Genomic DNA, 12,398 nt, shown 5'->3' on the forward strand with positions numbered 1-12,398 from the left:
GTGTGATCCCAACTGTGTGATGCTTTTCTAGCAGCTGTGTTTTCCTGGACGCAACAGGGAATGGGCTTACACAAGCTCAGTTAAAAGGCCTGAACCTGCATCGAAGGCACCTGCTATGGTTTGACTGCATCCCCCCAAAATTCATAGGTTGAAATCCTAACCCCTGAAGGTGATGGTATGGTAAGTAAGGCCTCTGGGAGGTGCTTAGCACAAGGCGGAACCCTCATTCACAATATTAGAGTGTGATAAATAGACCCACGGAGTTCCCCAGCCTCTTCTGCCCTAGGAGGACAAAGGGAAAGGCAGCAGCTATGAGCCAGGAGGAGGGCCTCCACGAGAAGGCAACCGTGCTGGCACCTTCACCTTGGACTTCCCAGTCTCCAGAAGTGTGAGTTATAAATTTCTGTTGTTTATAAGCTATCCAGTCTGTGGTAATTTTTATATCAGCCCCAACAGACTGAGACAGCACCTGTTACAGATTTCTTGGCAAAGAGGAGACACCCAGTCTCCTAGTCTAACTGGTCCTGTACAGCTCAGGTCTCTAGATCAAGTGTCAGCAAATCCTCTCTGTAAAGGGCCAGACTGTAAATATTCTTGGCTCTGTGGACCATATGGTTTCCGTCACAATTACTCAACTCTGCTGTTGTTGCGTGAGAGCAGCCATGGATGATATGTGCATAAATGAGCATCGCTGTGCTTTAATAAAACATTTTTTCAGACTGAAATCTGAACTTCGTATAACTTTCAGGTATCACAAATATTATTCTTCTCTGGAGTTTTTCCCTACTATTTAAAAATATTATGTGGTGACAGGGGGCTTGACTTTGGGTGGTGAACCCACAATGCAATGCACAGATGACATCTTATAGAACTGTACACTTGAAACCTGTGTGTTATTAACCAGTGTCACCCCAATAAATTTAATACAATTTTTAAAATTAAATAAATAAAAACTATTTTAACAATTCTTAGCTTGCAAGACATACAAAAACAGGTGGTATGCCAGATTTGGCCTGTGGGCTGTGTTATCTGTGGACCTCTCCTACTTATGTTCCAGCTCAGAAACTTCTCTCTACAATCTACTCCGTATATTGGTGCTGCTTGAATAGTTAAGGAAGTTTTGCAAAAATTATTTTTCAATCGATTTGCATTTATATTATTCTTATAACACAGTGCTTCATCATCTAAACTAATGCAAAAAGAAAAGGAGAAAATAGTATTGAAAATTACTTCCAAACGTAAAGCTAGTAATGTAGTGAGATGCTTATTGTTTTCTAGTCCTGCCTACACCTGAGTGGTCACGTTGTAACATAGCTACCATGGCAACCAGAGATTCCCAGGAACTGGAAATGAGGGAGTTTGGACCAAACTTTCCCACCTCTACCTGCTTCCACTTCTCCTTGCTAAGAGATTATGGAGAAGGTTTTGCTAATCTCCCAGTCAATAATCTTCAAAGAAAAACAACTCACTTATTTTACCCTTAAAATTTAATAATATGTTGTCAGATTTGAAAGTACACAATATGCCATTTCCTAGCATATTATGAAAAGCTTTAAATAATTAAAATAAAAGTAGTTTTGCCAAAACCAATGGCCAACATACATTTAGGGATTTTTATTCCTGGTATGTTGTTCTTCCTTATTGTTTGACTGAATTTGAACAGGTATTACCTGGCTCGTGTTTTTATGTGGATCGATACAGTTTGGGATGCTCCACCGTGAGCAGTGTTGCTCCTTTGGTATAATAACCTGCCATACCCTTATATTCTGTGTCACAGAGCTCTGTGCCACTCCAGAAGAGACACAAAGGAAATTGTGGCTGCAGGCTGTGTGTGTTTTGAAGATGTTGTGTTTCCTCAGTTTCTAAGACTTAAAACATAGCCAGAGGGAAGGAATGTTGCTATTCACTCACTGCACAGTGATATACTGTGTGCTGAGCTCGGGGACAATAACTGATGAGATAAAAGAACAATGAATGACATTTGTCCACAGGGAGACAGCAAAGAAAAGTACCAAGCTTCAAAGTGAAAAGCTAAATGACAACAGAGTGGCTATGCAATATGAGGTGATGGTTAAGAAAAGTCCCCAAATGGGATCATGGCCATGTGCCAAACGGAGCAGATGGTATGAACTTGAAGGCCAGAGGGGACATAGAGGAGGCCTTTGAGAGAGGTGGGAACTTGTCCTTGGCCTTCACAGAGAGGTAGGACTTGGAAAGGTAAAGGGAATGGAGGGGAAGCAGGAGGCCAGCAGATTTGGAGTCTGAGTCTTAGCCCCACCAATAAATGGCTTTCCGACCTTTGGCAAGTGATTTTTCTAGGGTTCAGTTTCCTTCACCTGCAAAATGGTCATGACATTATTGCCATTGCTGGGTCCCCAGGAAGCGGACTCAGAGATGGGAAGGACCGTGCAGGAGGTCTGTGAGGGAGTGTTCTTGAGTCCAACACCCGGGGTAAGGAAGGGGAAGGGAGTGGACTGGGCACAGGGACACTTCAGGCTGTGTTTTGTCTTGTGGAGCCTTCGGTGGGCTCTACAGAGTTCTAGGAAGCTGGGGTAGCCTGCAGAACTCTGCTGAGTTGGAGAGAGAGGGTCAGGCCTATACAACCTCAGGTCAATCAAGTGCTAGATGTAGACCACCCTGGGACAGGACTGTGACTGAGCAAAGTGTCTGCAGCCAAAGCCATCCCCAAAGGGGCTGGTAGCTGAGGGTAGTCCACCAATGGTATGCCCAGCTGGCCTGCTGTGATGAGTTAAGTGACACATGCATGTGAAAAAGAAACATACAAGAGGCATTTGTCATGAGAAATCACATGAATTTGGTGCTCGTCGCTAAGGAGTAAGGAAGATAGCTTTTCGTTCAAAGGTCTGTGGGGAAGGGAACTCGAGGGAGGTGTTTCAGGAATGATGATCACATCAAGTTAATCAAGTTAATTAAAAAAATTTATTTTGAAAAATATCAAGCCTATAGAAAAGTTGTAAGAATAATACAATGAACACCTGTATATGCTTCACCTAAATTCACCAGTTAACATTTTTGCCACATTTGTATAATCTCTCTATATCTATCTATACTAAATATATTTATGAATTACAGTTATTATTACTATGTTATTTGAGAATAAATTTAATTCATAGTTCTTCAACTCCTAATTATTTAAGTGTGCAGCTCCCAAGAACAAGGACATTCCTTTCTATAACCACAGTAAGTAATTAAATTTAAGAAATTTCGGCCCTGGCTGGTGTAGCTCAGTGGATTGAGCATGGGCTGGGAACCAAAGTGTCCCAGGTTCAATTCCCAGCCAGGGTACATTCCTGGGTTGCAGGCCATAACCCCCAGCAACCGCACATTGATGTTTCTCTCTCTCTCTCCCTCCCTTCCCTCTCTAAAAAAAATAAATGAATAAAATCTTTTAAAAAAAAAAGAAATTTCACATGGATATATACTATTCAATATACAAACCTATATTCAACTCTCACCAGTTGCCCCAATAAGGCCCTTTATAAGAATTGGGTTTTTTTCTGATACAGAATACAAACCAGGAGCACTGCATTTAGTTATGTCTCTTTGCTGTCATTTATTCTGGAAAAGTTCCTAAATTATTCATTGTCTTTTCTGATACAGATATGTTTGAAGAGTACAGGCCAGTTCTGTAGAATGTCTTTTAATTTGGGTTTGTCTGGTACTTACTCATGATTAGATACAAATTATACATTTATTAATAGTATCCTATATAAGTGATTCTGTGTCCTTCCAAATTTTCAAAAATTTAATTTGGCCCTGGCTGGCATAGCTCAGTGGATTGAGTGCGGGCTGTGAACCAAAGTGTCGCAGGTTTGATTCCCAGTCAGGGCACATGCCTGGATTGCAGACCATGACCCCCAGCAACCGCACATTGATGTCTCTCTCTCTCTTTCTCCCTCCCTTCCCTCTCTAAAAATAAATAAATAAAATCATTAAAAAAACTTAATTTGGAGAAGTTGCAGACATATACAAAAGTAGTCAGAAGAGTATAATTAATCCCAGTGGACTCATCAACCAGCTCAACCATTATCAACCATGGTAAACCTTGTTTTATCTCTACTCCCATCTATTCTTCCATGTCATTTCTAAGGAAGTCCCATTCATCATATCTTTTCATCCACTAATCTCTCCGTAATACGTGAATTTCAACCTGCTCTTGGACATCTCCCCTAGGATGTCCATGGCATTTTTAAGGTGTCCAAAACTGCTCCCTCCACAGCCATCTTTGCAGGAGAAAGGCAAGATCTAGGTAAGAACACACCTTCCAGCTCAGCCACTGGTGCCTCTATGGCTTCCTCGTCTCCTCCTGTGAGAAAGTGAAACCCTGTAAGGAAGTTGGGGAGCAATGCATGTGATCGTACTGCCATGATTCTTTTAAGCGCTCTCAGCTGGGACACCCTGGGGCAGACCCAAGCACAGTGGTCAGGAGGAAGGTGTGGAGTGTGAGACGGTGACTGCTGGAATTTATATCCCTGCTTATATTTATGAGCATGTGTCCTTGGACAAGTTACCCAGCCTCCTTGTGCCTGAGATTTCTTGTCTGTAAAGTGGGGCTAATAATGAGTCCTGCCTCATGGGGTTGTTTTGAGCGTTAGTTGAAATCATGAATGTATGAAATGCGCTTAGGATAGTTCATGACACGTAGTAAGTGCTCAATAAATGTTAACAGCTTATAAAGACTCTCAGTATACATGTGGTTGCTTCCTCTTGAGAAGCCTCCAAGCCACGTATCTGATGGTATTGGCATGTATTAGTCTGTAAAGTGATGTGTTATACCTGAAAGTATCTGTGGGTGAAGAAGCTGTGTATGAAAACATTTATATAGCCTTTTTTTACTATGCAAGAAGGAGTGCCAATTCTCTTGAAAATTTTCATAAAGTTGTTGCATATAAAAGCCAACCATTTACCATCCATCAGCACTTGGCTTCCTGTCAAGGCCACTTCTTACTCCCACTGGGAAACCACTCCACAGACGAAACTCCCTGCTGGCTGCAGGCAGCCTGGCTCTCAGCAGGCGTTAGGTGGTGCCACTCAAAGTCATTGGAATGTCAGCAGAATCACAAGAAATCAGCATTGATTTCCTCTCTGGCTGAGTAATTCCCATGTACATTTGAAGAGAAGTTTCTGTTCATTGATGGGTGGGTGGATGGATAGGTGGATGGATGGGTGGGTGGATGGGTGGATGGGTGGATAGGTGGGTAGATGGGTGGATAGGTGGGTGGATGGATGGATGGAGGGAGGGAGGATGGTGGACAGATGAGCCTTTGTGGCTTTATGAGCCTCCTGAAAACTACCCTCGGGGCATGGTTTTCTGTTGTAAAGAACTTTCTTTACCACCTTGAGCTGATGTTGATTTCAGGCTTGCATTGGAGGTCAAAGAGGTGAACCTATGGAATGGCAGCTGGTTAGCTTTCAGCTCTAAGGATACTGACACACTGTTACCAAGGGACCAATCCTTTACTTTACATAAGCCAACACAATATATTGTGTCATGGAGGGTTTGTTCAATGTGACTAAATAAACCTCTGCTCTTTATGTATCAGGTGATCCCTCTAGTGTTCTTGGCTTTGCTGCTTCAAGTGTGGTCCATGGACCAGTAGCATTGATATCACCTGGAAGCTTGTGAGAAATGCAGATTCTCTGGTCTCATCTCTCCTGAATCAGAATCTGTAGTTTAACAAACTTTCTGAAGATTCATGCAAATATTAACGCTTAATAAGCACAATCTCAAGAGGACTTCCAACCTGGGAGAAGTTTTTTACCAGAGTATGAATTCATGTCAATCTTTTTTTTTAAGTAATTAAATTTATTGAGGTAACATTGGTTAAAAACATTTGGATAATTCTCAATAAAAGCCAGAGGACTTCTGGTGAAGGTGGTGGTGTAGGTAAACATGGCTCAACTTCTCACACAACCACATCAAAATTACAAATATACTATAGAATAACCATCAATCAGAAGTCCTACAACTAGAGAATTAAAGAAGAAACCACGCTGAGACTGATAGGAGGGGCAGAGACACAGAACCCACATATGGCAGGTAAAAATCTCAGGATCGAGGGGTCCCACTCACATACCAGGCACCACCCCCCCCCCCCCAGCCCAGGGTTCCAGTGACAGGAAGATAAGTCTTTGCAACTTCTGGCTGTGAAAACCAGCAGGGATTGAGACTTGTGGAAGACAGAAACTGCTGGATTCCCAGGAATTTTCCCCTAAAGGGCCTGTGCAGAGACTTACTTAGACTTACTCCCTCTGAGCTCCTGCACTGAGGCAGCAGATTGAAAGGCATCAGAGACATATGGGAAGGACCTGAATTGTCTGGCATCAGGGTGAGAGTAGGGGGACAGCTTTCTCCCAGACAGAAGTGCTGGCAGAGGCCATTGTTCCTTTTCTGAACCCTCCCCCCCAACAGAACCAGGAGACAGGAGCCATATCTGAGACTCCATCAACTTGGTGAACACTGTTTGCCCCACTCTGGTGATTCCCTGGGGCTCTGCCTCACCAACCTTCAAGCCCACCAAGCTCTTTCCAGTGGCTTTTCCATATGAATGGCTTGTCTTCCCATGCTTCAGATTTTCCTAAACTTTCTCAATCAAACAGTATCTGGTTTCAGTAAACCCCATACCCTCAGCTAAGTTTCCTCAGGCCCAGCACTAGCAACAGCTGTCTTTGGTTCACAGCTTGACCTCTCCTGGGTACCTCCAAGCCCAGCACAAGTAGCAGCCATCTATAGATTGCTTTGTAGCTTATTCTGTATGACCCTCGACAGAGCGCAAGAGGTAGCTGACATTGGAAGTGCCAACAACAATCAAGGTTCAACTATAAAGAGGAGTGTATACACAGCCCACACAGTGGGTGCACTTTCAGTACCCACGTTCAGTAGTAGGGGAGGCTGTGCCACTGGATCCCACAGGACACCTACTAAGTTAACCCTCTCTATTAAGCCTGGGAGATGTAGTAGCTCTACCTAATACATAAATACAAACACAGGGGGGCTGCCAAAAGAAAATGGAGACAAAGAAACATGGCCCAAATGAAGGAATAGATAAAAACTCCAGGAAAACAGCTAAACAAAATGGAGATAAGTAGTCTATGAAATGCAGAGTTCAAAACACTGGTTGTAAAGATGCTCAAGGAACTTAGTGAGGACCTCAACAGCATAAAAAAGATCCAGTTAGAAGTGAAGGATACACTAACTGAAATAAAGGACAATTTATAGGGAAACAAGTAGAGTGAATTGAAGCTCAGAATCAAATCAATGATTTGGAACATAAGGAAACAAAAAACAAGAAGAAAAAGAATCCAAAAAAGCATGAATAGTGTAAGCAGTCTCTGGCACAACTTTAAGCATTCAAACATTTATATCTGGGATGCCAGAAAGAGAAGAGAAAAAGTAAGAAATTGGAAATCTATCTGAAAAATAATGAAAGAAAACTTCCCTAATTTGATGAAGGAAATAGACATACAAGTCCAGGAAGCACAGAGAGTTCCAAACAAGATGGATGCAAAGAGGCTCACTCCAAGAAACATCATAATTAAAATATCAAAGGTTAAAAATAAAGAGAGAATCTTAAAAGCAGCAAGAGAAAAGCAGTTAGTTACGTACAGGGGGGGTTCCGATAAGATTGTCAGCTGATTTCTCAAAAGAAGCTTTGCAGGCTAGAAGGGACTGTCAAGAAATACTCAAAGTAATGAAAAGTAGGGACCTACAACCAAGATTGCTCCACCCAGCAAATCTATCATTTAGAATTGAAGGACAGATAAAGAGCTTCCCAGACAAGAGCTAAAGGAATTCATCATCACCAAACCAGTATTATATGAAATGTTAAAGGGTCTTTAAGAAGAATAAGAAGATTAAAAATATCAACAAAATGATCACAAATACATTATCTATTAACAGTTGAATCTAAAAAAAAAACAAAATAAACAAACAAGCAAAACAGAAACAAAATCATAGATAGAACATTTTGATGATTTCCAAATGGGAGCGGGGTCAGGAGAATAGGTGAAAAAGATGAAGGGATTAAGAAGTACAAATAGGTAGTTACAGAATAGCCATGGGGATATAAAGTACAGTATAGGAAATGGAGTAGCTGAAGAACTTCTACACATGACCAATGAGCATGGACAATGGTATGGGGATTGCCTAAGGGAGTGCACCTCAGCTGGGTGGAAGGGGACAAGGGGAAAATGTGAGGCAACTGTGATGGCATTAACAATAAAATATAAATTTAAAAGTCAAGTATTATATAAAATATATTTGTTTTAAGGCCTTAATTTGGGGGAATTTTTATTCACTTGCTTTTTCTTCTTTGTATGAAGGAGGGTATAATTTATATCTAGTAAAACTTCCTTTTATTACATAGTTCTATGAATTTTGACAAATGTATCACTTTTATGTAGTAAAATTAACTCTTTTAGTATATGGTTCTATCAGTTTTGATAAATGTGTGTAGTCATATAACCATCACCACAATCAATATTATAGGACAGTTTTCTCAGCTCCAGAAATTCCCTTGTGCTCCCTCTTTGTAGTGCATCTCTGCTGTCACGCCCTGCCCCTGGTAACACGTCGATCCCTCTTCTGTCCCTGCAGTGTTGCCTCTCCCAGTGGACTGGAAGTCCACCTGTAAGTGGACTCATTACTCAGCATCATAGGCCCCAGTTGTAACTGACTAGTAGCTGTAGAAATGGATCTGGATCTGTGAATAGTCACGTGTGAGACTTTGTAGTTCTGAGCTCCTTTATTCTCCACAGGTGGGGGTTTGTTACAAGGAGGGCCAGGTTTTGGGTTAAAGTCCCAGGCATCTCACAGGCAGTTGTTCCTAAGGTTTCTGGACCCACAAAACTTGCTGTTAGAGCAACTCGCTACCTAGGACATTCTGAGGCTGAACTTCCAATTTCCCTTTCAGGGACTTGTCGGGTTTTTGCCAGTAGCCCAGAGTCATTACTGCCTGGGAACAAGGGGCTAGGGGTGGCCTCCATTGTTTTGCTCAGTGGGACAAAGTTCTAGGGGAGGGATCCACCTCACTAAGCCTCAGCCTGAAAGTGGGAAGCTGTGGAGAAGGCCTGAGGGTCTGGGGGAGCTTCTGTGCCCACTTCCCCAGTTGGAAGTTGATGCCCTGAAAAGCATCTGGGTCCTAAGAAATGCTCTTTATGACGAGGGATGGGATTTTTCTACAGTGACCACAACTCTGAATCGCCTCTGCATTGTCAGTTCATGCAGGAGGCACAGAAAAAAAAACAACAAAATAGTTGACAGCATAGATGTGTGACTTCCCCTTGGGAGCTGTAATTACATATATCTCAGGCTCCTTAAAGTTGTCCACAATTCACTGATGCTCTGGTCATTTTTCAGGCCTTCACCCACTCTGATCATTTTAGGTAATTTCTATTACTATACCTTTAATTTAACTAATCTTTTCTTCTGCAATGTCTAATTTACTGTTAATCCCATCCATTACATGATGGAGAACCCAATAAAAACTGGAATATATCTTCTGGGGGGCAGGCCCCTTGTAGTACAGGCTTCCCCCACTAGGTGGGGACCCATCTGTATCAGTGTACCAGCTGGAGTTGTTGTGAGAGGCTGTGTTTGGCTTCAGAGAATTTTTTTTGAAGACTCTTTCCATGTGTTTGCCCATTTCAGGTGGGTGATTTACGAGCACACCTGTCCATGCTGTGCAGAGTGTGCAGCAGTTTCTGACCAAAAATGGCATGACCCCCATACCCCATCCTCCCTATTCACCCAATCTTACCCTGAGTGCCTTTTTGTTTGTTTCCCTGGATGAAAAAAGTCCTCAAAGGGAAACTTTTTGCCACTGTGGAAGAGGTGAAACAAAAAACGTCAGAAGCACTAAAAGGCATCAACGAGTTTGAGCAGTGGAAAATAATGTCTCAGAAGGTGTATCGCATCAAATGGAGAGTACTTTGAAGGTGACTGAGGTTTAAACATGTAAGAAAAAATACACAATTTTTTATAAATAAAGTCTGTTTCGGGGGATCCACCTCATATTTTTCATCTCAGATATTATAGTTTTCATCTCCAGACATTTTATTTGAGTCTTTCTTATATCTCCCAAATCTCTGCTTAATGTGTTTGATATTTCCTGTAGCTATTTGAACAAGGAGAATACAGTTATAATAATTTTAATGCCCTATCTGTGCCATTTCTGGGCTGGTTTCAGTTTATTTTTCTCCTTATTATAGGTCATATTTTTCTACTTCTTGATATGCCTGGTAACCTTTGATTGAATGTCAAGTACTGTGAAGTGTACCTTCTTGGGTGCTGGATATTTTTGCATTGCAATAAATAGTCTTGAGCTTTATTTTAGCATTCAGTTAAGCTACCTGAGAACAGTTTGATACTTTGGGGTCTTACTTTTAGCTTTGCTTTGTGGGATCAGGGCAGCAATTAAACTATGGCTGATAATTACCCATTATTGGGGCAAAACCCTTCTGTGTATTCTACCCCATGGCCAGTGAACTATCAGATTTAATAATAAATGTCAGTTGCAGGTGAGGAGAGGCACTATTTCTGGCCCTAGGTGAGCTTCAAGGACTGTTTTCTCTGGCCCTTTTACATGGGTTTTCCTTCCCCTCGGTGATTTATTTCCTCACAGTCATGCACTGACCTGTATTTAACTGAACCATTAGTATGTGCATGGGTATACAGAGGTTTATTTGTTTCAAATTTTTAAAAGCTGCTTTTGTTTTATTACATTTGTTTCTTAATTATGTAAAGCATCTCTATGGGTTTAAAGTTAAATCTATAAAAAGACATTTTAAAGAGGACCAACTTCTATCCTGATTCTTTACCCTATTCTCTCCCTTCCCCAGTAAGGAATTCTTTTTTTTTAATTTCATGTCTCATCCTTTCATTTTTAAATATATTCAAATAAAAATATGTATTCAAATAAGTGCATCTTCTCTCTCACTTCTTAAGAAATTGGTAGCATATTATACAAACTTTTGTCAGCTTCACTTAGCAATGTATCCTAAAGATTACGTCATAGTAATATACAGCAATGTGCTTCCTGTCTTTTTTATGGCTTCCAAGTTCTCCTTTGTGTAGACGCACCATTGCTTTATTCAGCCTGTTCCCCAGATGGACAGAGGGGCTTTTCTAGTCCTTAGCTATTATGAACAGTACTGCAATGAGTAACATCCAGCTCTTCTGTGTTGTTGCCAGTTTCTCTTTGAAATAGATTTCTAGATGTGGGATTGCTTGATCAAAGGATAAATGTGTATATAAACACACGTAAGTGTTTCCAAATGCCATTCTGCATTCTCATCAGCAATAAGAGCGCCTTTTCTCCAGTTTCCCCACAGAGTGCATGTCCAACTTTTGGATTTTATGTTTTATATTGTCTCTATCTATCTATCTATCTATCTGTCATCTACCTACCTACCTACCTTCCCACTTACCTATCTGTCTGAATGTCTGTCTGTCTCTTTATAAATGTAGTCTTACACTGTGGGGTCTATTTTACTTGCTTTTGGTATATACATTTTTTTAATGTAGGAAACTGTATTTTCATCTCTCTCAGCGAACACACCTGAGGGTCAAGCACACAACATGTCCCAAGGCCCAGACTTGCTGTGGAAAGGAAGAAGTCACTTTTGGCCTCAGGTTTCTGCTGAGATTTCCAGCCCAGTTTACCAGAAACATTGCTTATTTGGGAGTCCAATGACATTGCTTGTGCAGCTTAATAAAAGTTCTACTTTTTTTTTTTTTGCATTGAGCCAGTGATTTCTGTGTGAATTATCTGAATGGGGTGAAGGGACCTGTGGTGCTTTAAACATCTCACATGTAGGGAAATTGCCTTCCCTGGGCTGCTCACCTGGTGTCACCAGTTAGGTGATTGGTGTCTAGACACCACACACTAGCGTGGTGACATGCAGCAGCATGCCCAGCGGGCACTGCCACTCCTGTAAGCCTTAACGTACAGTTTTTTACCGAGGAAGATGAGGGTCAGGGCAGGTCTCACGGAGCTGCCGGGTGCTCTGGTGTGCTCAGTGGGCTGCACTCACCTCTTACCTGCACGAACCTGCCTGACAGCGCCTCAGAGGGCTGGACACCGGTTTGTGTACTTCTGTGTCATGAGACCCATTGTGGCCAGATGGCACTAAGTCTTGTGTCAGCTGCTGTGGCTACAGAGACTTCCTTGAGTGCCGCAGGGCATCAGAGAGTTTGCTGGCAATTTCATTGCTGACCTCTCATGTCAGCTGTTTGGAAAGTTCTGGCCAAGGTCAGAGCACAGAAGTCAACTGTGTGAGGCTGTCAAAGGCACAAGGAGGTTCTCTAAGTAACAACGAGGTCAAATGTAGTGGTTGGTTCAGTCTCAGAGAGATGGCTCACAAGTTCCTGAATTTTT

The 12,398-nt window shown here is 41.8% G+C and overlaps 1 protein-coding gene and 1 long non-coding RNA gene across 10 annotated transcripts in view; one reads left to right on the forward strand and one right to left on the reverse strand.

The window, feature by feature from the left end:
* Nucleotides 1-12,398, forward strand: part of NEK11 (NIMA related kinase 11) — a 216,287-nt gene that overhangs the window by 172,891 nt on the left and 30,998 nt on the right. The gene's annotated exons all lie outside the window — the stretch shown is intronic.
* Nucleotides 80-11,541, reverse strand: LOC118501594. The gene is made up of 3 exons (XR_004904217.1): nucleotides 11,531-11,541; nucleotides 5,951-5,957; nucleotides 80-886 (listed from the first exon to the last, which is right to left on the reverse strand). It is a non-coding gene; the product is annotated as an uncharacterized LOC118501594 (long non-coding RNA).

This window comes from Phyllostomus discolor, chromosome 7 (assembly GCF_004126475.2).
Source record: "Phyllostomus discolor isolate MPI-MPIP mPhyDis1 chromosome 7, mPhyDis1.pri.v3, whole genome shotgun sequence".
NCBI lineage: Eukaryota > Metazoa > Chordata > Mammalia > Chiroptera > Phyllostomidae > Phyllostomus > Phyllostomus discolor.